General features: G+C 38.8%; 1 long non-coding RNA gene across 1 annotated transcript in view; it reads left to right on the top strand.

The window, feature by feature from the left end:
* LOC309840424 overlaps positions 1-23,278 on the top strand; it is a 40,982-nt gene extending 17,704 nt beyond the window's left edge. Inside the window, exon 4 of the long non-coding RNA XR_014298579.1 lies at positions 23,264-23,278. This is a non-coding gene — a long non-coding RNA (uncharacterized lncRNA). The remainder of the gene's footprint in view (positions 1-23,263) is intronic.
* Positions 23,279-23,623: the final 345 nt, after the last annotated feature.

The raw sequence follows: 23,623 nt of genomic DNA, 5'->3' as shown, positions 1-23,623 counted from the left end.
GTGACATTCCATGCAATAATTTTTTTCTTATTGTTGAATGCGTTTTAGCAGTTTACATTAAGTCCTTCATAATCCTTCATAGTTCCATTTGATATTCATGAAACTGCCTGCTACTATTAATGAACATTGATATTAATCTTTAAATTCTTGTGTTAAAGAAAGCATCAAAAGAAAATTAAGAAACATAGTAGATGTATCAAAAATATTTTCTCAGATTATTCATTTCATTTATAGTTAAAATAATAAAGCACTGATATATATTTCATAATAATTAACAATTAACCCCTGATGCAGGCAAATCTATCTGCTTCATCAGTTAAAAGATATATATTTGCTAATGTTAAAAAAATAATTTTATATCTTGTAACTTAATTACATTTCTTCCTATATAATAAATTTAAATTTTAACTTAGTATTTTATACATTTAAAAAAAATTCAATCCAGTGTTATGATTTTTCTATGTGCAATGTATCTAAATATGAATATTAAAAATCATAAATATACTTTTAAATTCTCATATATAATTTTAATATAACTTTTGATTTTAGAAGTTTTAGATTAGTGAAAAATTATAAACATATTATAGACAACTGCCATAAACCCTACACACCCAGTTCCTTTTGTTAATATCTCATACCACTATGACCGTTTGGGGTTCATCTTGGTTTATGTTCCATGTAATCCTAGAAAGAATGTGTATTCTGCTATTATTGAATATTTTATGAATATCCGTTAGGCCAAGTTGATGGATAGTGCCAATCAGGTCATCTTTATCGTTACTAATTTCATTCCTGCTGGATCTCTAGGTGCCAAAAGAGAGATGCTGATGCTGATGTTTCCAACTGTAATAGTGGATTTGTCTACTTCTCCTTTCCAGTTCTATAAATTTTTGCCTCATGTATTTTTATGATTTGTTATTAAGCACATCCATAGACCATTTTTATCCCTTTTTACAGAATTGTTACCTTCTTCATTATGTAATTCCCCCTAATATCCCTGAAAACTGTCCTTTTTTGAATTCAGTTTTGTTTCAGTACACCAACCCCTGCTTTCTTTGTATTAATGTTAGCATGGTATATTTCTGCATTTCTTTACTTTTAACCTACCAGGATCTTTATATTTAAACTGGGTTCTTGAGGGCAGAAGAGTATGTAGTTGGGTCTTGTTTCTTCTTTTTTAAAATGCATTCTGATAAAATGCATCTATCACTTAAAGATACTTAAGTATCTTAAGCTAAGTAAAGTAAAGTTAAATAAAGTAAACTTAAGTAAAGTAAAAAAGTAAAAATACTTAAGATCACTTAAAATAAAATACCACCTATAACTGAGAAAGAATTTCCAACTGAGCTAAAGCTGATATGAAAAGATGGATATGTTTACACAAATATCAGATCTTCAAGATAGCAAAATACTATAAACAAAATGAAACTATGTAAGTTTGGGAAAACTGATTATTTGTGCCATTTAAAGGATTAGTCTCTGTAACATTTAAAAACTCCTTACAATTGATAATTCTAATAGAGCAATAAGAACATGCTAAGAATAGACAATTCAGAAGAGTAAGCAACACGGCCCAGTATATATAGCGAGGTGTTCTTCTTTTGGAGGAAACACAAATTAAAGTAAATAGACTTCGAGGAAGATGGCAGAGAAAGAGCTGGAGCTCAGTTTTACCAAGGACACATCATCGTAACTGCTGCACATGTGCAGCTAACTCTGAAAACAACCCAAAGGCTAGACTAGACTAGCAGAACAGCCTTTCCATAGTTGGTCACAGACAAGAGGCTACACTGGGAAGGGTAGGATGGGCAGACACACCCTGGGAACCAAATACCCTGGTGAGACTAACAGATGGGAAGGACAGCACAAGCACAGAAAAGGGATAGGAGCAGATCCCACAACAGGAAACCCAGGCAAGGGGGTCCCACACTGGCCAGAGGAGTCCTCTGAATACCTGACTTTGAAAACCAGTGGGGCTTAATGTTTGTAAAATCAACAGGGTTTAACTTTAGTTACTTTATTTATTTTTTAAAGATTTTATTTATTTATTTTAGAGAGAGAGAGCCCAGAGGGAGGGGCAGGAGGGAGGGAAAGGGACAAGCAGACTCTGTACTGAGTACAGAGCCTGATGCAGGGCTGGATCTCATGGCCCTGAAATCATGACCCAAGTTGAAACCAAGAGTCAGACACTTAACCAAGTGAGCCACCCAGGTGCCCCTTAACTCCAGGTACTCTAAACATTGGTGTGTTTAGCTCTGGGTGAGCCTGAGGGCTATATAAAGTGGAGTCCCTGCCCTTAAAGAGACAGCATAATAAACAACCCTACTGAGACAGAGCACAGAAGCAGCATTTTGAAAAGTTCCTGGGGCATATGTGGAGGTTTATTTACTAATCTCAGAACATGCACTAGAAAGGGCCCTTTATTAAGATTTGGCTGCTGGGGGGAGGGGCACCTAGGTGGTTCAGTGGGTTAAAGCCTTTGCCTTTAGCTCAGGTCATGATCCCAGGATGCTGGGATCAAGCCCCACATAGGGTTCTCTGCTAGGCAGGGAGCCTGCTTCCTGCCTCTCTGCCTACTTGGGATCTCTTTCTGTCAAATAAATAAACAAAATCTTTTTTTTTTTAAAGATTTTGTTTATTTATTTGACAGAGAGAGAGAGATCCCAGGTAGGCAGAGAGGCAGGTAGAGAGAGAGGGGAAGCAGGCTCCCTGCTGAGCAGAAAGCCTGATGTGGGGCTCGATCCCAGGACCCTGAGACCATGACCTGAGCTGAAGGCAGAGGCTTAACCCACTGAGCCACCCAGTGCCCCTAAATAAACAAAATCTTAAAAAAAAAAAAATTGGCTGCTGGGACTGCAGGTTCACCAGTGTGTGGGGTTATCTTCCCCTGTTCCCAGGACAGGAGTCCTACTGGAGTGGCATCAGTCTCTGCTGGGGTTTTTGCAGGGTATGTGGGGACAGGAGCTTCTCTGGAGAAATGTCCGCTATATGGGGTAGCTTGGATGAAGCAGATCTGGCAGGGAATTCAGGGGTGGGACATGGCAGTGTTAGCAAGCTAGGTGGAGAGTGTTCACACTGGTTTTGCCAAGTAACTATCTACACTGTGAGAGGGGAAGAGAAATGGTACCTGTCAGCTCTTTTGTTCTTGGAGAAGTCCCCTAAAGATCCCTGCCCATAAGAGACTATGGACTCTGGGAAACATTCTGTAGGTTTTAGAGGGGAGAGGGGTGGGGGAGTGGGTTAGTCTGGTGATAGGTATTAAGGAGAGGACTTACTGCATAGAGCACTGGGTGTTTTATAAGAACCATGAATCATGGAACACTACATCAAAAACTACGGATGTACTGTGCAGTGATTAACATAATAAAAAAAACTTACAAATGGTAATACAGCAAGGAGCACCTGGGTGGCTCAGTCAGTCAGTCAGGTGTCTGCCTTTGGCTTGAGATATGATCTCAGGGTCCTAGGATCTAGCCCCACATTGGGCTCTATTCTCAACAGGGAGTCTGGTTCTCCCTTTCCCTCTGTGTGCATGCACCCACTCGCTTGCTCTCTCTCCAATAAATAAGTTAGATCTTTAAAAGAAAAAAAATTGGCAATGCAGCCAGATCACCCTCCCAATTAGTGTGACTGCAGCCCTGGCAGGTGGACTGAAGTCAGCATCTGGTCCGATTGCTGACACTGCCCAACTACAAGCCCACCACAGCACCAGAAAGACCGCTTAGCAGGGCCAGGGACCAAACCCTGCCTGTACCTCCACAAAAGGCAAAGTGGGTCATTAAAGTGACTGGACTGAAGGCAAATGAGGCTCAGCCACAATAACAGGATGCACAGAACCCATATAAGAGACTCCCCTGAAATGCCTGGTTTTGTTGAACAGGGGATATTTTGTTATAGGATACCACAGGACCTCTTCTTCATAAGGCCAAGATCAAGAGATGTACCTGACCTTTCTCATGAATAGGAACAAACACAGAGAGTAAGATAAAATGAGGAGGCAGAGGCTTATGTACCAAATGAAAGGACAGAACAAAGTCACAGTCGAAGAACTAAGTGAAATGGAGATAGGCAGTATGCCTAATAAAGAATTCAAAGTAATGGTTAACAATATACTGAACTTGAGAAAAGAGTGGAGGATCTCAGTGAGACCCATAAAGAGACAGAAACTAAAAAGAAAAAAAAAAAAGGATGAAGTGCTCAATAACTGAAATTAAAAAAATATATCCTAGAGAATCAATAATAGAGTAGAAGAAGCAGAAGAACAGATTGAAATATGGAAGGCAAAGTAATGGAAAGCAACCAAGCTAAACAGCAAAATGAAAAAAGCAAAATAAGAAACGAGAAGAGGCTAGGGGAAATTGATGACACCATCAAACATAACATTTATATTATTAGGGTCTCTTAGAGAAGATATCTCAGAGAAGATAGAGAAAAGAGGGTAGAAAATTTATTTGAAGAAATAATAGCTGAAAACTTCCCTAATCTGGGGAAGGAAATAGACATCCAGATCCAGGAGACACAGAGATACCCCAATAAAATTAATGCAAGAAAGCCTGTACCACATAATATTAAAATGGCAAAAAAAATAGTGACAGAGAAAATTCAAAACAGCAAGAGAAAAGAAAAACAGTTATACATGAGGAAGCCCCATAAGGCTATAAGCTAATTTTTCAGCAGAAACTTCACAGGTAAGGAAGGAGTGGCACGATATATTCAAAGTCCTGAAAACAAATAAACAAACAAACAATCCTACAACCAAGAATACATTAATGGCAAGATTATCACTCAGAATTAAAGGAGAGGTAGAGTTTTCCCAGAAAAACAAAACTTAATGGTATTTATAACCACTAACCCAGCCTTACAAGAAACACTTAAAGGGAATATTTTGCATGAGGAAAAAAAGTTATAATTAGGAGGAAAAAATTATAAAAGGAAAAAAATTTCACAAGTTAATGCAAATATATAATAAAGGCAGTAGATGAATCATTTATAAAACCAATATTAAAATCAAAGTACAAAAGCAATAAAATTGGTTGTATCTACAAAAATCAGTTGAGGATTTACAAAATAAAAAGATATAAAGTATGACATGGGACATAGTAAAAATGCAGTATATTCAGAATCAGTTCAGACTGAAGTGACCATTAGACAGCTATATGCATAAGATGTTATATATGAATCTAATGGTAACCATAAGTCAAAAACCTGTAATAGATCTGCAAAAAATAAGAAATGAATCTAAGAATAACACTAAAGAAAGCCATCAAAGTACAAGAGAAGAGAGCAAAAGAATAAAGAAATAGAGAAGAACTATAAAAACAACCATAAAAAGTAACAAAATGGCAAAAAAGTACATACCTATCAATAATTACTTTGAATGTAAATGGACTAAATACTCCAATCAAAAGACACAGATGGGTCTATATGTTGCCTATAAGAGATTCATTTTAGACCTAAAAATACCTCCAGATTGAAAGTGAAGGAATTAGAAAACATTTACCACGCAAACGGAAGTGAAAGGAAAGCTGGGGTAGTAATACTTACATTGCAAAAAATGGCTTTAAAACAAAGACTGTAGCAAGGGACAAAGAAAGACACTGCATAATGATAAAGGGAATAATCCAATAAGAGGGTGTTAATAATTTTAAGTATCTATGCATCCAACATAGGAGGATCCAAATACAAAGTAATTATTGACAGATAAAGGGAGAAATAGACAGTCATACAATAATAGTAGGGCATTTTAACACCCTACTTACATCAATGGATAAATCATCCAGGCAGAAAATCAATGAAAAAAAACAATGGCTTTGAATGACACACTAGACAGATGTACCCAGCAGATATATCACAGAACAATGCATCCAAAAAAAAGGACAATACATATCACTTTCAAGTGCACATGGAAGAGTCTCCAGGATAGATCAGATATTAGCCCACAAAACAAGTCTCAGTAGATTCAAAAAGATTGGAATCATATCATACATCTTTTCTAACCACAACAATATAAAACTAAAATTCAATCACTAGAAAAAAAATCTTGAAAGAATACAAATATATGGAGGCTAAATAACATGCTACTAAACATTGAATGTGTCATCCAAGAAATGAAAGAGGAAATTAATAATACATGAAAACATCTGAAAATGAAAATGCAATGATTCAAACTCTTTGGATGCAGTAAAAGGTATTCCAAGAGAAAAGGTTATAATAACATAGGCCTAACTCAAGAAATAGTAAAAATATCAAACAAACAATCTAACCTTACATCTAAAGGAGCTAGAAAAAGAAGAACAGACAAAAGCCCAAGCCTGAAGAAGAAGGGAATAATAAAGATAAGAGTAGAAATAAATGGAACAGAAATTTTAAAAACTGTAGAACAGATCAATGAAACCAGGAACTGGTTCTTTGAAAAGATCAACAAAATTGATAAATCTTTACCCAGACTCATCAAAAAAATGAGAGAGAACTCAAATAAATACGATCAGAAATAAATGAGGAGAAATAACAACCAACACTACAGAAATATAGAGAAGACAAGATGGCAGGGAAGTAGGAGGAGGCGCCCATTCAACCTGCACCCTAAAGTGAGCTGATTACCTTCCAAAGATCTCAAATCACCCATGAAATCAGCCCAAGATCAGAATTATACATGTCTGGATCTCTACTGGAGCAGAAGACGCCAGTGGGCAGGTAAAGCGGAGTGGGAACATCGGACTGATATTGGAAGATAAACAAAAGGGGGAGGGAGCCACCAGAGGCGACCCGTTGGAAAGTAATATCCCAATACAAGAGTGCCCTGCGCCTGGGGACCAGCATTAACTCGGGAGTCTGGTAGAAAGCACTCCAAAAGAGCAAAGGATCACCAGGGGGGAAATTGCGGGAATCGGGGTGTTAGGGTCCGGGCTTAAGTCCCCAGACCCAGGACAGCCACCCCTGGCACAGAGCTAGAGAGAGTGCGGCAGAGAAACCAGGTCTTGGTCCCTGAACCACCAGTGCGCCTGAGAGTGCATGGCGCCCAGCTCCCATGATGGTCTGGGAGCCTTGCCAGTCAACAGAAGCACAGCCTTTTTGCAGTCCCCACACAAGTGCCCTGCCATCAGAGTCCGAGTCGTGCCCCGCGCCCTCCCCTGAGAGAGGTGCACATAAACGCTGGGTGCTCTCGGACCGGAGAGACCAGGCACCCCCAGCCCGGGCCATTGGGAAAATCTCAGTGTGTGATCGCTGCTTGGAACTTCTCTGGCAGTCTGGAGCTGCCCAGACAGCAGCCGCTGCCGTGGTTTTGGGTACAAGCAAAAATTCCTGAGTCCCCAGGGACCGCGACTGGGAACCTGCTCTGCCAGCGGCCAAGGGGGGATTTATTTGGGCTCTGTAGCCAGACTGAGGCTTCTCTCTGAGAGGGAGGTCAAGGTGCAGTTTGCTTTCCTCTAAACCTACAAAAACCATCAAAAGCGGTCAAGGCGAGAGAGAAAAACAAAAGTGAACAAATATAAAAACCTCCAGAGAACAAAAGCCTGAAAAAACCAGTTTCCTCAGAGCCCACCCCCTTGAGGGGGGCAGGAGGACTTAGCTGAGAGAACTTCAGGGACTGAAAAGCCACGTGGCAGGCCCCTCCCCCAGAAAACCAATGGGGAAAGGAAAAAAAAAAAAAGATGACAAGAGAACAACCACCACTACTTCATTGGACAATTTTTATTATTAATTCGATCCTACTACTCTGGCTCATTTTTTTTATATAGTTAATTTTTTATTATTATATAGATAATTTTTTAACCTATTTACTGTCACAGTGAGATGTCCAGTACATCAAATTCCATAATAATCTTCTAACCTGAACTTTTTGATACATACAACTGTTTTTCCTTTTGCATTTCTATTTTTAAAATTTCCTTATTTTATTTTAGTTTAGTTTAGTTTATTCCTTTTTTAAATTTTTATTTTCTAATATTCATATAGAGTTAAACTCCAAGGTAATCCCCTTTCCCCAATCAATGCCACCCCTATAGGTAAACCAATTCCTAATCCCCCCTTATCTTAGGAAAGTTGAGTCCTTTAACAAACATATCAAGATACATCCAGGAAGAATCAAAACAACCTTCCTCACCCATACTGACAATTTACAATCACTCTCCCATCTTTTTCTTCCACCAGTATTTCTGTGTTTTTGTGTTTGTCCTGATAGTATATAAATCTTACACTTGAGGTTCTTTTTGACAAGGTTCTTCCTTTATTTGCATATATATATGCAAATATATATATATATATATATATATATATATATATATATAATTTTTTCTCTTGTCATATACTTTTATCAGTCTTTTTGTTTGTCTGTGTCTCTTTGTATACTTCATAAATCTTACCTTGGGGCCCATTTGGGCTAAACCTTCTCTTTTATCTCACCTTTCTTTCCTATCTCTCTCCCCCTCTCTTTTTTTCTTTTCCTTTTCTTTTTCCTCTCATTTGGGTGGGGAATCCTGATTGCTCAGAAGCATTCCAGGGTGCACCTTGACTGCACCACAGTCGATACACCCAGCTACACCGTTCAGCCTTCTCTCACCAAAATGACTAGGAGGAGGAATGCCCACAGAAGGAAAATACAGAGGATGGACCTTCTGCAACAGAGCTAACGCTATCAACATAGACAATATGTTGGAAAAAGAATTCAGGCTAACAATTATTCAAGCAATAGCTAGGTTGGAGAAAGGCACAGGTGACCAAATGGAACTGATTAGGGCCAAACAGAAAACGACCAGAGATCATGTTCTCAATATTAGGGAAGAGCTGAAAGCTACCAGGGATGAGCTTCACAATGCTCTCAATGAGTTCCAATCTAATCTAAATTCTCTCAATGCTAGAGTAACAGAGACAGAAGATAGAATTAGTGATCTGGAGGACAAACAGATAGAGAGAAAGGATCAAGAGGAAGCCTGGAACAAACAGCTTAGAAACCACGAAAACAGAATCAGGGAAATAAATGATGCCATGAAACGTTCCAACGTCAGAATTATTGGAATCCCTGAAGGGGAGGGGAAAGAAAGAAGTCTAGAAGATACAGTGGAACAAGTTCTTCATGCAAATTTTCCAAATCTCGTGAATGGAACCAGCGTTTATGTACTAGAGGCCGAAAGGTTTCCCCCCAAGATTACAGATTCTCAAAAGTCCTCGAGACACTTAATAGTAAGAATGAAGAATTATAATTGTAGTCAGAACCTCTTGAAAGCAGCTAGGACAAAGAAGATCCTTACATACAGAGGAAAGCCCACCAGAATAACGTCAGACCTGTCCACAGAGAGCTGGCAACGGCTGACAAAATATATTCAGGGCACTGAATGAGAAGAACATGCAGCCAAGAATACTTTACCCAGCAAGACTGATGTTCAAAATGGATGGAAAGATAAAGAGTTTCCAGGACTGGCAAGGCTTAAAAGACTATGCAACCACCAAGCCGATACTGCAGGAAATATTAAGGGGGCTTCTTTAAAGGATGAAAAAGCCCAAGAAAAGCATTGAACAGAAATATAGAGACAATCTACAAACAGAAAGAGTTCAAAGGTAACACGATGTCAATAAAAATGTATCTATCAATAATCACCCTCAATGTGAATGGCCTAAATGCACCCATAAAATGGCACAGGGTTGCAGACTGGATAAAACGACAGGACTCATCCATATGTTGTCTACAAGGGACCCATTTTGAACCTAAAGATACGCCCAGACTGAAAGTGAAGGGATGGAGAAGCATCTTTCATGCCAATGGGCCTCAAAAAAAGGCTGGGGTAGCGATTCTCATATCAGACAAATTAGATTTTAAACTAAAGACTGTAGTCAGAGATCCAGAAGGACACTACATCATTCTTCATTTTTTTTTATTTTTTTATTTTTTATAAACATATATTATTATCCTCAGGGGTACAGGTCTGTGAATCACCAGGTTTACACACTTCACAGCACTCACCAAAGCACATACCCTCCCCAATGTCCATAATCCCACCCCCTTCTCCCAACCCCCCTCCCCCCAGCAACCCTCAGTTTGTTTTGTGAGATTAAGAGTCACTTATGGTTTGTCTCCCTCCCAATCCCATCTTGTTTCATTGATTCTTCTCCTACCCACTAAGCCCCCATGTTGCATCACCACTTCCTCATATCAGGGAGATCATATGATAGTTGTCTTTCTCTGCTTGACTTATTTCGCTAAGCATGATACGCTCTAGTTCCATCCATGTTGTCGCAAATGGCAAGATTCCATTTCTTTTGATGGCTGCATAGTATTCCATTGTGTATATATACCACATATTCTTGATCCATTCATCTGTTGATGGACATCTAGGTTCTTTCCATAGTTTGGCGATTGTGGACATTGCTGCTATAAACATTCGGGTGCACGTGCCCCTTTGGATCACTACGTTTGTATCTTTAGGGTAAATACCCAATAGTGCAATTGCTGGGTCATAAGGCAGTTCTATTTTCAACATTTTGAGGAACCTCCATGCTGTTTTCCAGAGTGGCTGCACCAGCTTGCATTCCCACCAACAGTGTAGGAGGGTTCCCCTTTCTCCGCATCCTCGCTAGCATCTGTCATTTCCTGACTTGTTGATTTTAGCCATTCTGACTGATGTGAGGTGATATCTCATTGTGGTTTTGATTTGTATTTCCCTGATGCCGAGTGATATGGAGTACTTTTTCATGTGTCTGTTGGCCGTCTGGATGTCTTCTTTGCAGAAATGTCTGTTCATGTCCTCTGCCCATTTCTTGATTGGATTATTTGTTCTTTGGGTGTTGGGTTTGCTAAGTTCTTTATAGATTCTGGACACTAGTCCTTTATCTGATATGTCGTTTGCAAATATCTTCTCCCATTCTGTCAGTTGTCATTTGATTTTGTTAACAGTTTCCTTTGCTGTGCAAAAGCTTTTGATCTTGATGAAATCTCAATAGTTCATTTTTGCCCTTGCTTCCCTTGCCTTTGGCATTGTTGCTAGGAAGATGTTGCTGCGGCTGAGTTCGAAGAGGTTGCTGCCTGTGTTCTCCTCAAGGATTTTGAAGGATTCCTTTCGCACATTGAGGTCTTTCATCCATTTTGAGTCTATTTTTGTGTGTGGTGTAAGGAAATGGTCCAATTTCATTTTACTGCATGTGGCTGTCCAGTTTTCCCAGCACCATTTATTGAAGAGGCTGTGTTTTTTCCATTGGACATTCTTTCCTGCTTTGTCGAAGATTAGTTGACTGTAGAGTTGAGGGTCTATTTCTAGGCTCTCTATTCTGTTCCATTGATCTATGTGTCTGTTTTTGTGCCAGTACCATGCTGTCTTGATGATGAGTTTTGTAATAGAGCTTGAAGTCCGGACTTGTGATGCCACGAACGTTGGCTTTCTTTTTCAATATCCCTTTGGCTATTCGAGGTCTTTTCTGGTTCCATATAAATTTTAGAATTATTTGTTCCATTTCTTTGAAAAAGATGGATGGTACTTTGATAGGAATTGCATTAAATGTGTAGATTGCTTTAGGTAGCATAAACATTTTCACAATATTTATTCTTCCAATCCAGGAGCATGGAACATTTTTCCATTTCTTTGTGTCTTCCTCAATTTCTTTCATGAGTACTTTATAGTTTTCTGAGTATAGATTCTGTGCCTCTTTGGTTAGGTTTATTCCTAGGTATCTTATGGTTTTGGGTGCAATAGTAAATGGGATTGACTCCTTAATTTCTCTTTCTTCTGTCTTGCTGTTGTGTAGAGAAATGCAACTGATTTCTGTGCATTGATTTTATATCCTGACACTTTACTGAATTCCTGTACAAGTTCTAGCAGTTTTGGAGTGGAGTCTTTTGGGTTTTCCACATATAGTATCATATCATCTATGAAGAGTGATAATTTGACTTCTTCTTTCCTGATTTGGATGCCTTTAATTTCCTTTTGTTGTTTGATTGCTGAGGCTAGGACCTCTAGTACTATGTTGAATAGCAGTGGTGATGATGGACATCCCTGCCGTGTTCCTGACCTTAGTGGTAAAGCTTTCAGTTTTTCTCCATTGAGAATGATATTTGCAGTGGGTTTTTCATAGATGGCTTTGATGATATTGAGGTATGTGCCCTCTATCCCTACACTTTGAAGAGTTTTGATCAGGAAGGGATGCTGTACTTTGTCAAATGCTTTTTCAGCATCTATTGAGAGTATCATATGGTTCTTGTTCTTTCTTTTATTGATGTGTTGTATCACATTGACTGATTTGCGGATGTTGAACCAACCTTGCAGCCCTGGAATAAATCCCACTTGGTCGTGGTGAATAATACTTTTAATGTACTGTGAATCCTATTGGATAGTATTTTGTTGAGTATTTTCGCATCTGTGTTCATCAAGGATATTGGTCTATAGCTCTCTTTTTTGGTGGGATCCTTGTCTGGTTTTGGGATCAAGGTGATGCTGGCCTCATAAAATGAGTTTGGAAGTTTTCCTTCCGTTTCTATTTTTTGGAACAGTTTCAGGAGAATAGGAATTAGTTCTTCTTTAAATGGTTGGTAGAATTCCCCCGGGAAGCCGCCTGGCCCTGGGCTTTTGTTTGTTTGGAGATTTTTAATGACTGCTTTAATCTCCTTACTGGTTATGGGTCTGTTCAGGCTTTCTATTTCTTCCTGGTTCAGTTTTGGTAGTTATATGTCTCTTGGAATGCATCCATTTCTTCCAGATTGTCAAATTTATTGGCGTAGAGTTGCTCATAGTATGTTCTTATAATAGTTTGTATTTCTTTGGTGTTAGTTGTGATCTCTCCTCTTTCATTCATGATTTTATTTACTTGGGTCCTTTCTCTTTTCTTTTTGATAAGTCGGGCCAGGGGTTTATCAAATTTATCGATTCTTTAAAGAACCAGCTCCTAGTTTCATTGATTTGTTCTATTGTTTTTTTGGTTTCTATTTCATTGATTTCTGCTCTGATCTTTATGATTTCTCTTCTCCTGCTGGGCTTAGGGTTTCTTTCTTGTTCTTTCTCCAGCTCCTTTAGGTGTAGGGTTAGGTTGTGTACCTGAGACCTTTCTTGTTTCTTGAGAAAGGCTTGTACCGCTATATATTTTCCTCTCAGGACTGCCTTTGTTGTGTGCCACAGATTTTGAACCGTTGTATTTTCATTATCATTTGTTTCCATGATTTTTTTAAATTCTTCTTTAATTTCCTGGTTGACCCATTCATTCTTTAGAAGGATGCTATTTAGTCTCCATGTATTTGGGTTCTTTCCAAACTTCCTCTTGTGGTTGAGTTCTAGCTTCAGAGCATTGTGGTCTGAAAATATGCAGGGAATGATCCCAATCTTTTGATACCGGTTGAGTCCTGATTTAGGACCGAGGATGTGATCTATTCTGGAGAATGTTCCATGTGCACTAGAGAAGAATGTGTATTGTGTTGCTTTGGGATGAAATGTTCTGAATATATCTGTGATGTCCATCTGGTCCAGTGTGTCGTTTAAGGCCTTTATTTCCTTGCTGATCTTTTGCTTGGATGATCTGTCCATTTCAGTGAGGGGAGTGTTAAAGTCCCCTACTATTATTGTATTATTGTTGATGTGTTTCTTTGATTTTGTTATTAATTGGTTTATATAGTTGGCTGCTCCCACGTTGGGGGCATAAGTATTTAAAATTGTTAAATCTTCTTGTTGGACAGACCCTTTGAGTATGATATAGTGTCCTTGTATTGCCTGTAAGGTGACTGTTACTATATATTGTCTCTGTTCCTTTATGATCTACCACTTGTAGGCTCTCTCTTTGCTCAGAGGACCCCTTTCAATATTTCCTGTAGAGCTGGTTTGGTGTTTGCAAATTCTTTCAGTTTTGTTTGTCCTGGAAGCTTTTAATCTCTCCTTCTATTTTCAATGATAGCCTAGCTGGATAGAGTATTCTTGGCTGCATGTTTTTCTCGTTTAGTGCTCTGAAAATATCATGCCAGCTCTTTCTAGCCTGCCAGGTCTCTGTGGATAAGTCAGCTGCCAATCTAATATTTTTACCATTGTATGTTACAGACTTCTTTTCTCGGGCTGCTTTCAGGATTTTCTCTTTGTCACTGAGACTTGTAAATTTTACTATTAGGTGACGGGGTGTGGGCCTATTCTTATTGATTTTGAGGGGCGTTCTCTGAACCTCCTGAATTTTGATGCTCGTTCCCTTTGCCATCTTGGGGAAATTCTCTCCAATAATTCTCTCCAGTATACCTTCTCCTCCCCTCTCTCTTTCTTCTTCTTCTGGAATCCCAATTATTCTAATGTTGTTTCGTCTTATGGTGTCACTTATCTCTCGAATTCTCCCCTCGTGGTCCAGTATCTGTTTGTCCCTCTTTTGCTCAGCTTCTTTATTCTCTGTCATTTGGTCTTCTATATCACTAATTCTTTCTTCTGCCTCATTTATCCTAGCAGTGAGAGCCTCCATTTTTGATTGCACCTCATTAATAGCTTTTTTGATTTCAACTTGGTTAGATTTTAGTTCTTTTATTTCTCCAGAAAAGGCTTTTATATCTCTCGAGAGGGTTTCTCTACTATCTTCTATGCCTTTTACAAGCCCGGCTAGAACCTTGAGAATTGTCATTCTGAACTCTAGATCTGACATATTACCAATGTCTGTATTGATTAGGTCCCTAGCCTTCGGTACTGCCTCTTGTTCTTTTTTTTGTGTTGAATTTTTCCGTCTTGTCATTTTGTCCAGATAAGAGTAATGAAGGAGCTAGTAAAATACTAAAATAGTGGCAACAACCCCAGGAAAATATGCTTTAATCATATTAGAAGAGATCCCAAATCGTGAGGGGGGAGAAAGGGGATAAAAAGAGGTTCAAAAAGGAAGAAAGAAAAAAAAAAGAAAAAGAAAAAAGAAAAAAGAAAAGGCTTTAAAAAAAAGTAAACAAATAAAGAAAAATATAAAAAAGAAAAAATATATATATTAGATAAACTAGTTAAAAAACGTTAAAAAAGAAAAACGTAAAAGTTAAAAAAAATTTTACCAAAAGGCGAGAAAAAAAAGAAAAAATGAATAAGAAAAAAATTAAATTAATTGCAAGACTAAAAAAAAATCACAGGGAAAAAGCCATGAGTTCTGTGCTTTGCTTTCTCCTCCTCTGGAATTCTGCTGCTCTCCTTGGTATTGAAACCTCACTCCTTGGTAGGTGAACTTGGTCTCGCCTGGATTTCTTGTTGATCTTCTGGGGGAGGGGCCTTTTGAAGTGATTCTCAAGTGTCTTTGCCCCAGGCGGAATTGGACCGCCCTTACCAGGGGCCGGGGTGAGTATTCCGCTCAGGTTTGCTTTCAGGAACTTTTGTTCCCTGAGCGCTTTCCGTAGAGTTCCGGAGGACAGGAATACAAATGGCGGCCTCCTGGTCTCCGGCCTGGAGGAGCCGAGAGCCCAGGGCCCCACTCCTCAGTGCGCCTTCAGAGAACAGCGCCCTGTTACTCCCGTCTGCCTGACCTCCCGCCGCGCTCTAAGCTCACCGAGCCTGCAACTGGTTCAAGGTAACACCGAGCTTGAGCTTACTGTCGGCTCTGTCTCTGTAGCTGGCTTTCCCATTCCAATACGCGGAAGCTCTGTGACACTCAGACACCCCTGATCCTTCTGTGACCCTGCGGGACCTGAGACCACGCTGACCCCGTGTGGGCTTCGCCCTGGTTTAGCCTCAGGAGCGATGTCCCTCAGCGGAACAGACTTTTAAAAGTCCTGATTTTGTGCGCCGTTGCTCCGCCGCTTGCCAGGAGCCAGCCCCTCCCCCCGGGTTCTAGCTTCCTGTCGCTTTGGATTCACTTCTCCGCCGGTCTTACCTTTCAGAAAGTGGTTGTTTTTCTGTTTCCCGAATTGCTGTTCTTCTTCTCTTCGATCTGCCGATGGATTTTCAGGTGTTTGCAATCTTTAGATAAGCCATCTAGCTGATCTCCGGCTAGCTGAAGTAGTCTCAGCCTGCTACTTCTCCGCCATCTTGACTCCTCCCCACACTACATCATTCTTAAAGGGCCTATCCACCAAGATGATCTAACAATTGTAAATATCTATGCCCCCAATATGGGAACAGCCAATTACATAAGAAAACTGTTAATCAAGATAAAGAGTCATATTGATATGAATACACTAATCGTTGGAGATCTTAACATGCCTCTCTCAGAAACAGACAGATCATTGAAGCAGAAAATCAATAAAGAAACAAGAGCTTTGAATGACACATTGGACCAGATGGACCTCACAGATATATACAGAACATTCCACCCTAAAACAACAGAATACTCATTCTTCTCAAGTGCACATGGAACTTTCTCCAGAATAGACCACATACTGGGTCACAAATCAGGACTCAACCGATACCAAAAGATTGAGATTATTCCCTGCACATTCTCAGATCACAATGCTTTGAAACTGGAGCTCAATCACAAGGAAAAGTTCAGAAGGAACTCAAACACCTGGAAGCTAAAGACCACCTTGCTTAAGAATGCTTGGATCAACCAGGAGATCAAGGAAGAACTGAAACAGTTCATGGAAACCAATGAAAATGAAGACACTTTGTCCAAAACCTATGGGATACAGCAAAGGCAGTCCTAAGGGGGAAATACATAGCCATCCAAGCCTCCCTCAACAAAATTGAAAAATCCAGAACACAGCAGCTGTCTCTACACCTTAAAGAACTGGAGAATCAACAACAAATCAAACCAACTCCACACATAAGAAGGGAAATAATCAAGATTAGAGCTGAGATCGATGAGGTAGAAACCAGAGATACAGTAGAACGTATCAATGAAACTAGAAGCTGGTTTTTTGATAGAAGCAGTAAGATTGATAAACCATTGGCGACTCTAATCCAAAAGAAAAGAGAGAAAGCTCAAATACATAAAATTATGAATGAAAAGGGAGAGATCACAACGAACACCAAGGAAGTAGAAACAATCATCAGAAGTTATTATCAACAGTTATATGCCAATAAGCTAAGCAACCTAGATGAAATGGATGCATTCCTGGAAAACTATAAACTCCCAAAATTGAATCAGGAAGAAATTGACAACCTGAATAGACCAATATCTGGTAACGAGTTTGAAGTGGTGATCAAAAACCTCCCAAAAAACAAGAGCCCAGGACCTGATGGATTCCCCGGGGAATTCTACCAAACTTTCAAAGAAGAAATAACACCTATTCTCCTGAAGCTGCTTCAAAAAATTGAAGCAGAAGGAAAACTTCCTGACTCTTTCTATGAAGCCAGCATTACCCTGATCCCCAAACCAAGCAAAGACCCTACCAAAAAGGAGAATTTCAGACCAATATCACTCGTGAATATGGATGCTAAGATTCTCAACAAGATCCTAGCAAACAGGATCCAACAGTACATTAAAAAGATTATCCACCAGGACCAGGTGGGATTCATCCCTGGGCTACAAGGATGGTTCAACATTCGCAAATCAATCAATGTGATAGAACAAATTAATAAGAGAAGAGAGAAAAACCACCTGGTCCTCTCAATTGATGCAGAAAAAGCATTAGACAAAATCCAGCATCCGTTCCTGATTAAAACGCTTCAAAGTATAGGGATAGAGAGAACATTCCTGAACTTCATCTAATCTATGTATGAAAGACCCACAGAAAATACCATCCTCAATGGGAAAGAGCTTGTGTCCTTCCCATTGAGATCAAAAACACGACAAGGATGCCCACTCTCACCACTCTTGTTCAACATAGTATTAGAAGTCCTAGCAACAGCAATCAGACAACAAAGAGAAATAAAAGGTATCCAAATTGGTAATGAAGAAGTCAAACTCTCTCTCTTTGCAGATGACATGATTCTTTATATGGAAAACCCAAAAGACTCCACCTCCAAACTACTAGAACTCATACAGCAATTCAGCAACGTGGCAGGATACAAAGTCAATGTACAGAAATCAGTGGCTTTCTTATACACTAACAATGAAAATACAGAAAGGGAAATTAGAGAATCGATTCCATTTACTATAGCACCAAGAACTATAAGATACCGGGGAATAAACCTAACCAAAGAGGTTAAGGATCTGTACTCAAGGAACTACAGAGCACTTATGAAAGAAATTGAAGAAGACACAAAAAGATGGAAGACCATTCCATGCTCTTGGATCGGAAGAATAAACATTGTTAAAATGTCTATACTGCCTAGAGCAATCTATACTTTTAATGCTATTCTGATCAAAATTCCACCGGTATTCTTCAAAGAGCTGGAGCAAATAATCCTAAAATTTGTATGGAATCAGAAGAGACCCCGAATCGCTAAGGAAATGTTGAAAAACAAAAATAAAACTGGGGGCATCACGTTACCTGCTTTCAAGCTTTACTACGAAGCTGTGATCACCAAGACAGCATGGTACTGGCATAAAAACAGACACATAGACCAGTGGAACAGAGTAGAGAGTCCAGATATGGACCCTCAACTATATGGTCAAATAATCTTCGACAAAACAGGAAAAAATATACAGTGGAAAAAAGACCGTCTCCTCAATAAATGGTGCTGGGAAAACTGGGCAGCTATATGTAGAAGAATGAAACTCGACCATCCTCTTACACCGTACACAAAGATAAACTCAAAATGGAAAAAAGACCTCAATGTGAGACAGGAATCCATCAGAATCCTAGAGGAGAACATAGGCAGTAATCTCTTCGATATCAGCCACAGCAACTTCTTTCAAGATATGTCTCCAAAGGCAAAGGAAACAAAAGCGAAGATGAGCTTTTGGGACTTCATCAAAATCAAAATCTTCTGCACAGGAAAGGAAACAGTCAAGAAAACAAAGAGGCAACCCACGGAATGGGAGAAGATATTTGCAAATGACAGTACAGACAAAAGGTTAATATCCAGGATCTACAATGCACTCCTCAAACTCAACACACACAAAACAGATAATCATATCAAAAAATGGACAGAAGATATGGACAAACACTTCTCCAATAAAGACATACAAATGGCTATCAGACACATGAAAAAATGTTCATCATCACTAGCCATCAGGGAGATTCAAATTAAAACTACATTTAGATATCACCTTCCACTAGTTAGAATGGCCAAAATTAGCAAGACAGGAAACAACATGTGTTGGAGAGGATGTGAGAAAGGGGAACCCTCTTACACTGTTGGTGTGAATGGAAGTTGGTGCAGCCTCTTTGGAGAAGAGTGTGGAAATTCCTCAAGAAATTAAAAATAGAGTTTCCCTATGACCCTGCCATTGCACTCCTGGGTATTTACCCCAAAGACACCATCTCTGAGCACAGAAGTGCATGTAAAACACAACTTGATCTTTTCCTTGTTCTGGTCTTGTTCTAGTTCTCTACTTTTGCTGGGTGTTCCATTTAATCCTAACACAAATGCCATCATCAGACTCTTCATTATGATTACTAATATTTCATTCATCTGTCACCTTTAAAATTTCACTCCATGATCATCCCACTGGCAATAATACAATCAAAAATATTCCACCTGGGATGCCTGGGTGACCCAGTCAGTTAAGATCTGACTATTGGTTTAGACTCAGGATAATCTCAGGGTGGTGAGACCGAGCCCTGCATCAGGCTCTGCACCAGTAGGGAGTCTTCTTGGGATTCTCTCTCTCCCTCCCATCACCCCCCCATCCCTTGCATCCTCTCTCTCTCTCTCTCTCCCTATTAATAAATAAATAAATCTTTAAAAAATGCTCCATCTATTTTAGTTGTATATTCTTTAAAGGGTTAAAGTGATCATTTCCACATTTGGGGAGGTAGAAAGAATTATCACTACAATAAAAGACCAGATTCAGGTCAGGCTTTAATATCTGCACTATCATAACAGGCACTAGAGCACAAAACACTGTAGTATAAAAATGATTTAAAGGAATTAACTAAGTGAGAGGAGGTTACTGTGTTGATGCTGTACCATTCCATCTTAAAACATGACACCTTTACGTGAATGCCGTGATCGGTTCAGTTTACTGAGCTCTTTCAGTCCCACAGTGATCAAAGCTCAACCACTGGGGAGTGAAATGTTTTCAATTACTCAAGCATTCACTGGAGACACTGTGGAGCAGAGAACAATTAAGAAACAGATAAACCTAAGGCATTAAATGAAGAACTCTAGTCCTCAAGGATAAAGATGACAAGGAGTTATTAACCTCAAGCACTGAAAGCCTCTCCATTTTACCCCAGCCTGGTTATCTGCCTTCCTTAAAATGTGATCTGTTAATTTCTGTTTATGGACTTTGAAGTCAACACCTACTGCTGCTAAGTGTTCAATACTTTTATTGATTCCTGAGTGCTAGAAACATCTACACTAAATTTTCCAAACCAATGAAACCCTATGAAGACCCAAATGATTGTGGATTAGCCCATTTTTTTGCTTATGTGTGCTGCAACTGTAATCTTACAATCTTCTACTCTGGAAATGGAAAAGCACCGTCCATATACTACCATCTTGATGGAGATACTCCTCACTCTGATATATTATTGCCCCAATCTTTCTATAATTGTGTGTAACCAAGATCACTGTAACCATCTTCACTTCAAAATATTCTGTTGTCATTATTCTGAATTTCTGTGAGTTCTGTTTGGGTTGATATTCAGTTCATACTGAACTTGGTCAAAATAAAGAAATCCTACAGAGAGGAGGACCTTTAGGGGGTAGAATAGCAGCAAGAAACAATAGCAGAGACAGCAACTACTGCACATCTGACCAAGCTCCAAAGGGGGTAGAATAGCAGCAAGAAACAATAGCAGAAACAGCAACTACTGCACATCTGACCAAGCTCCTTATTCAATTCTCTTCTCACAATACTTGATTTACATGAAGATCATTTTTGGGCTAGTGAAATAGCTTAGGAAGCTCTTCCCTTCCAATGAAGCAGCAAAATATGTGATCAATATTCACATATCCACTCTGAGCACCTTCTCAGTTCCTTTTGCACTGCTTTTCTGCAATGAATGTTTATATATATATATAAAATCAGTGAGATGATTAAGTGAAATTAAATAGAAAAAACACTATAAAAGTTTATGAAAACATACAAATACAATTTTTAGGGGTAACTTTAGAGATCTGTAACTTTGGAGGTGCCAATAAGGATAGTGGAAGAGCACGGGATTGTTCATTTGGATATTTGCATAGTTTATAACTACAGTTCTTACCATGTCTATCCATTACTTCCAAAAGCAAACCCAGGGTGTACTACTAGATGATGCTGTGGGTTCTTATTTTGATGAAGAGTAACTTCTGGTCATAGAAATTTGACCACATTTCATTATCGATAACCACAATTATTAAAATCACATCTTGCCTTTGATGTGGTCTTCACATTGCACACACATGCTTTCTGTGAGCACCAATAACTCACTAAGCTCCTTCCCTTTCCTCCACTCCTTTTATACAACAAGCACAACTTTCGAATTCCAACACTTCTTCATGCTTTTCATAATTTTCTAGAATACATTTAACTGGTCTTGTTTAACATGGCCTGATATAACACTTCCTTAGAATGCATAAGCTCACCAGGGAACCAGTTTTTAAGAAAACTCTCTTATTGAAAAAAATCATAATAAAATTCTAAAACCCAGAAATCAGCACCGTCTTAAAACTTGATCTTGATTTAAGAAATATCATTTCCTTTCCATTCTTTTTCAAGATTTATTTTAGAGAGAGAGAGACAGAGCAAGAAAGGACAAAAGTGCAGCAGGTAGGGTGGGGGGCGGGCACAGAGTCTCAAGTGAACTCCTACACAAGCAGGGAGACCTAGGAAGGGGCTCAATCTCATGATCCCAAGATCACCACTGGAGCCAAAAACCAAGAGTCAGCCGCTCAACCAACTGCATCACCTAGGCACCCCATTTCCTTTCCATTCTTAAAAGAAAACATATTCCCAAAGTTGGCCTTTCCATCTTAACTTTTACTGTGCTTTTAAAACATCATATTGTCATGATATAATGCATTTTCTTTAACTGACAAAGGAGATATAAATATTGTAAGTAGTTTATTCTTGTGACTACATTTTATAAAGTAATTTAAGAAATATAATTTTAGAAGGACAACTATTATTAACATTCACTATTCCCTACAAAATACAATGTGCACTCCTGTACCCTCTATGTCCTTCCAACATGGTGACTAGAAAGAGATTTATCCTGGACCTTATAGAGTCATTTGAGAGGAAGCTCAAAGACTTTATAGTCTGTCTTCCCAAAGCATCTTTAGATGATTACTTCATAAAGGTGAGAAGAAGAGGTGAAATAGGAACTTTAAATTATAGCTCTATAGAATAAGCAATAGAAAAAGTGATTGTTAAATAAATTTCACTTTTATAGAATGTCAGATTTATTTGCTTCATCTCCCAAATCAGCTTTTGGATCCTTAGTATTTTTTTGAGTTTACGCTATTATTTTAAATGTCCAATATTTTATACTTGTGAAACATAACCATGACATTTTTATTGTGCTATGCAAAAAACAATAAATGCAGAATACTCATTTTGTTTATAGAAAAAGGAAAACTTTTGAGGTTATGGTCTATAACAGTTAAACTAATATCTCTGAGAAGTTAGCGTTACATGGATAATCTAGTCAAAGTAATTCATTTCCAAATTTATTAAAAGAACTTAAATATTTAAAAACTTTTTTATTTATGATAAGTAAATGTTCTGATATCTGCTTACCTAAAATATTCTGGACGCCACTAAATGTTTGCGAAATGAAAAAACAAACAAAAAGACAATCTGAGGGAAGAACAAGTGCAAAGGGCCTGAGTTGGGAGGACCAGGTAACTGTGGAACTAAACTGAGGCCCTTTTAGTTAAACCCTCCCCCACACAAAAATAGAAAAATGACTTAGGTTTGGGTGTTGTTGGAGAGACATAGCACGTAAGATGTGGTATGCCACATTGAAGCATTATCCTGAGGTCAACAAAGAACTTCTAAAAGGCATTATTCCAGGACCTAACAGAATCCAATTTGAATTAAAAAAAAAAATCACTGTGGCTGCATGGTAAAACATGTATTAGAGGTGGAGGGTCAGCATGGGTGTGTGTGGGGAGACCAGATACAAGGCTACTGTGTTTGTCTAAGTGAGAAAGAGATGTTTTCAGAATGGGTACTACTCCAGTTCACATTCAGAGGACAAAGTCATTGGGCAGGGTGATGGATTGGATATGGCAACTGCAACTGTGCCACTTTGTCAACCTGGATGGGTGTTTGGTGCCAAACCCTGAGATAGGAAACATTTGAGTGCCGGTGTTAGGAACTGCATTGTGAATCATGTTTCTTCCTGTTTCTGTTGATTGCTCCAATACTGAAGGAAAATTGTGGCCCAGCTCCAACAAGTATATAAGATTTGAAGGTATGCATGTTGTGTGACCTCATTCCTGGCTCCATCTGCTTTTGCAAATTTTGTTTTTATTTTGTCTCATTTTTCTTAATTTAAATGTACATTATGTCCTTCTGAGTTGTTTGCATTCTTATAAGGTATCTTAACTATTTTTCAAATGATATGTGACATAAAATAAATAATAGATACTAATTATATGAAAACTTTTAATGAAGTCAGTGAATTTTAAATTTTTTATTTTATTAACATATAATGTATTATTAGCCCCAGGGGTACAGGTCTGTGAATCACCAGGTTTACACACTTCACAGCACTCACTGTAGCACATAC

This window comes from Mustela nivalis, assembly GCF_964662115.1.
Source record: "Mustela nivalis genome assembly, chromosome: 9".
In the NCBI taxonomy this organism is placed as follows: domain Eukaryota; kingdom Metazoa; phylum Chordata; class Mammalia; order Carnivora; family Mustelidae; genus Mustela; species Mustela nivalis.
This window is presented reverse-complemented; position numbering and strand designations above follow the sequence as displayed.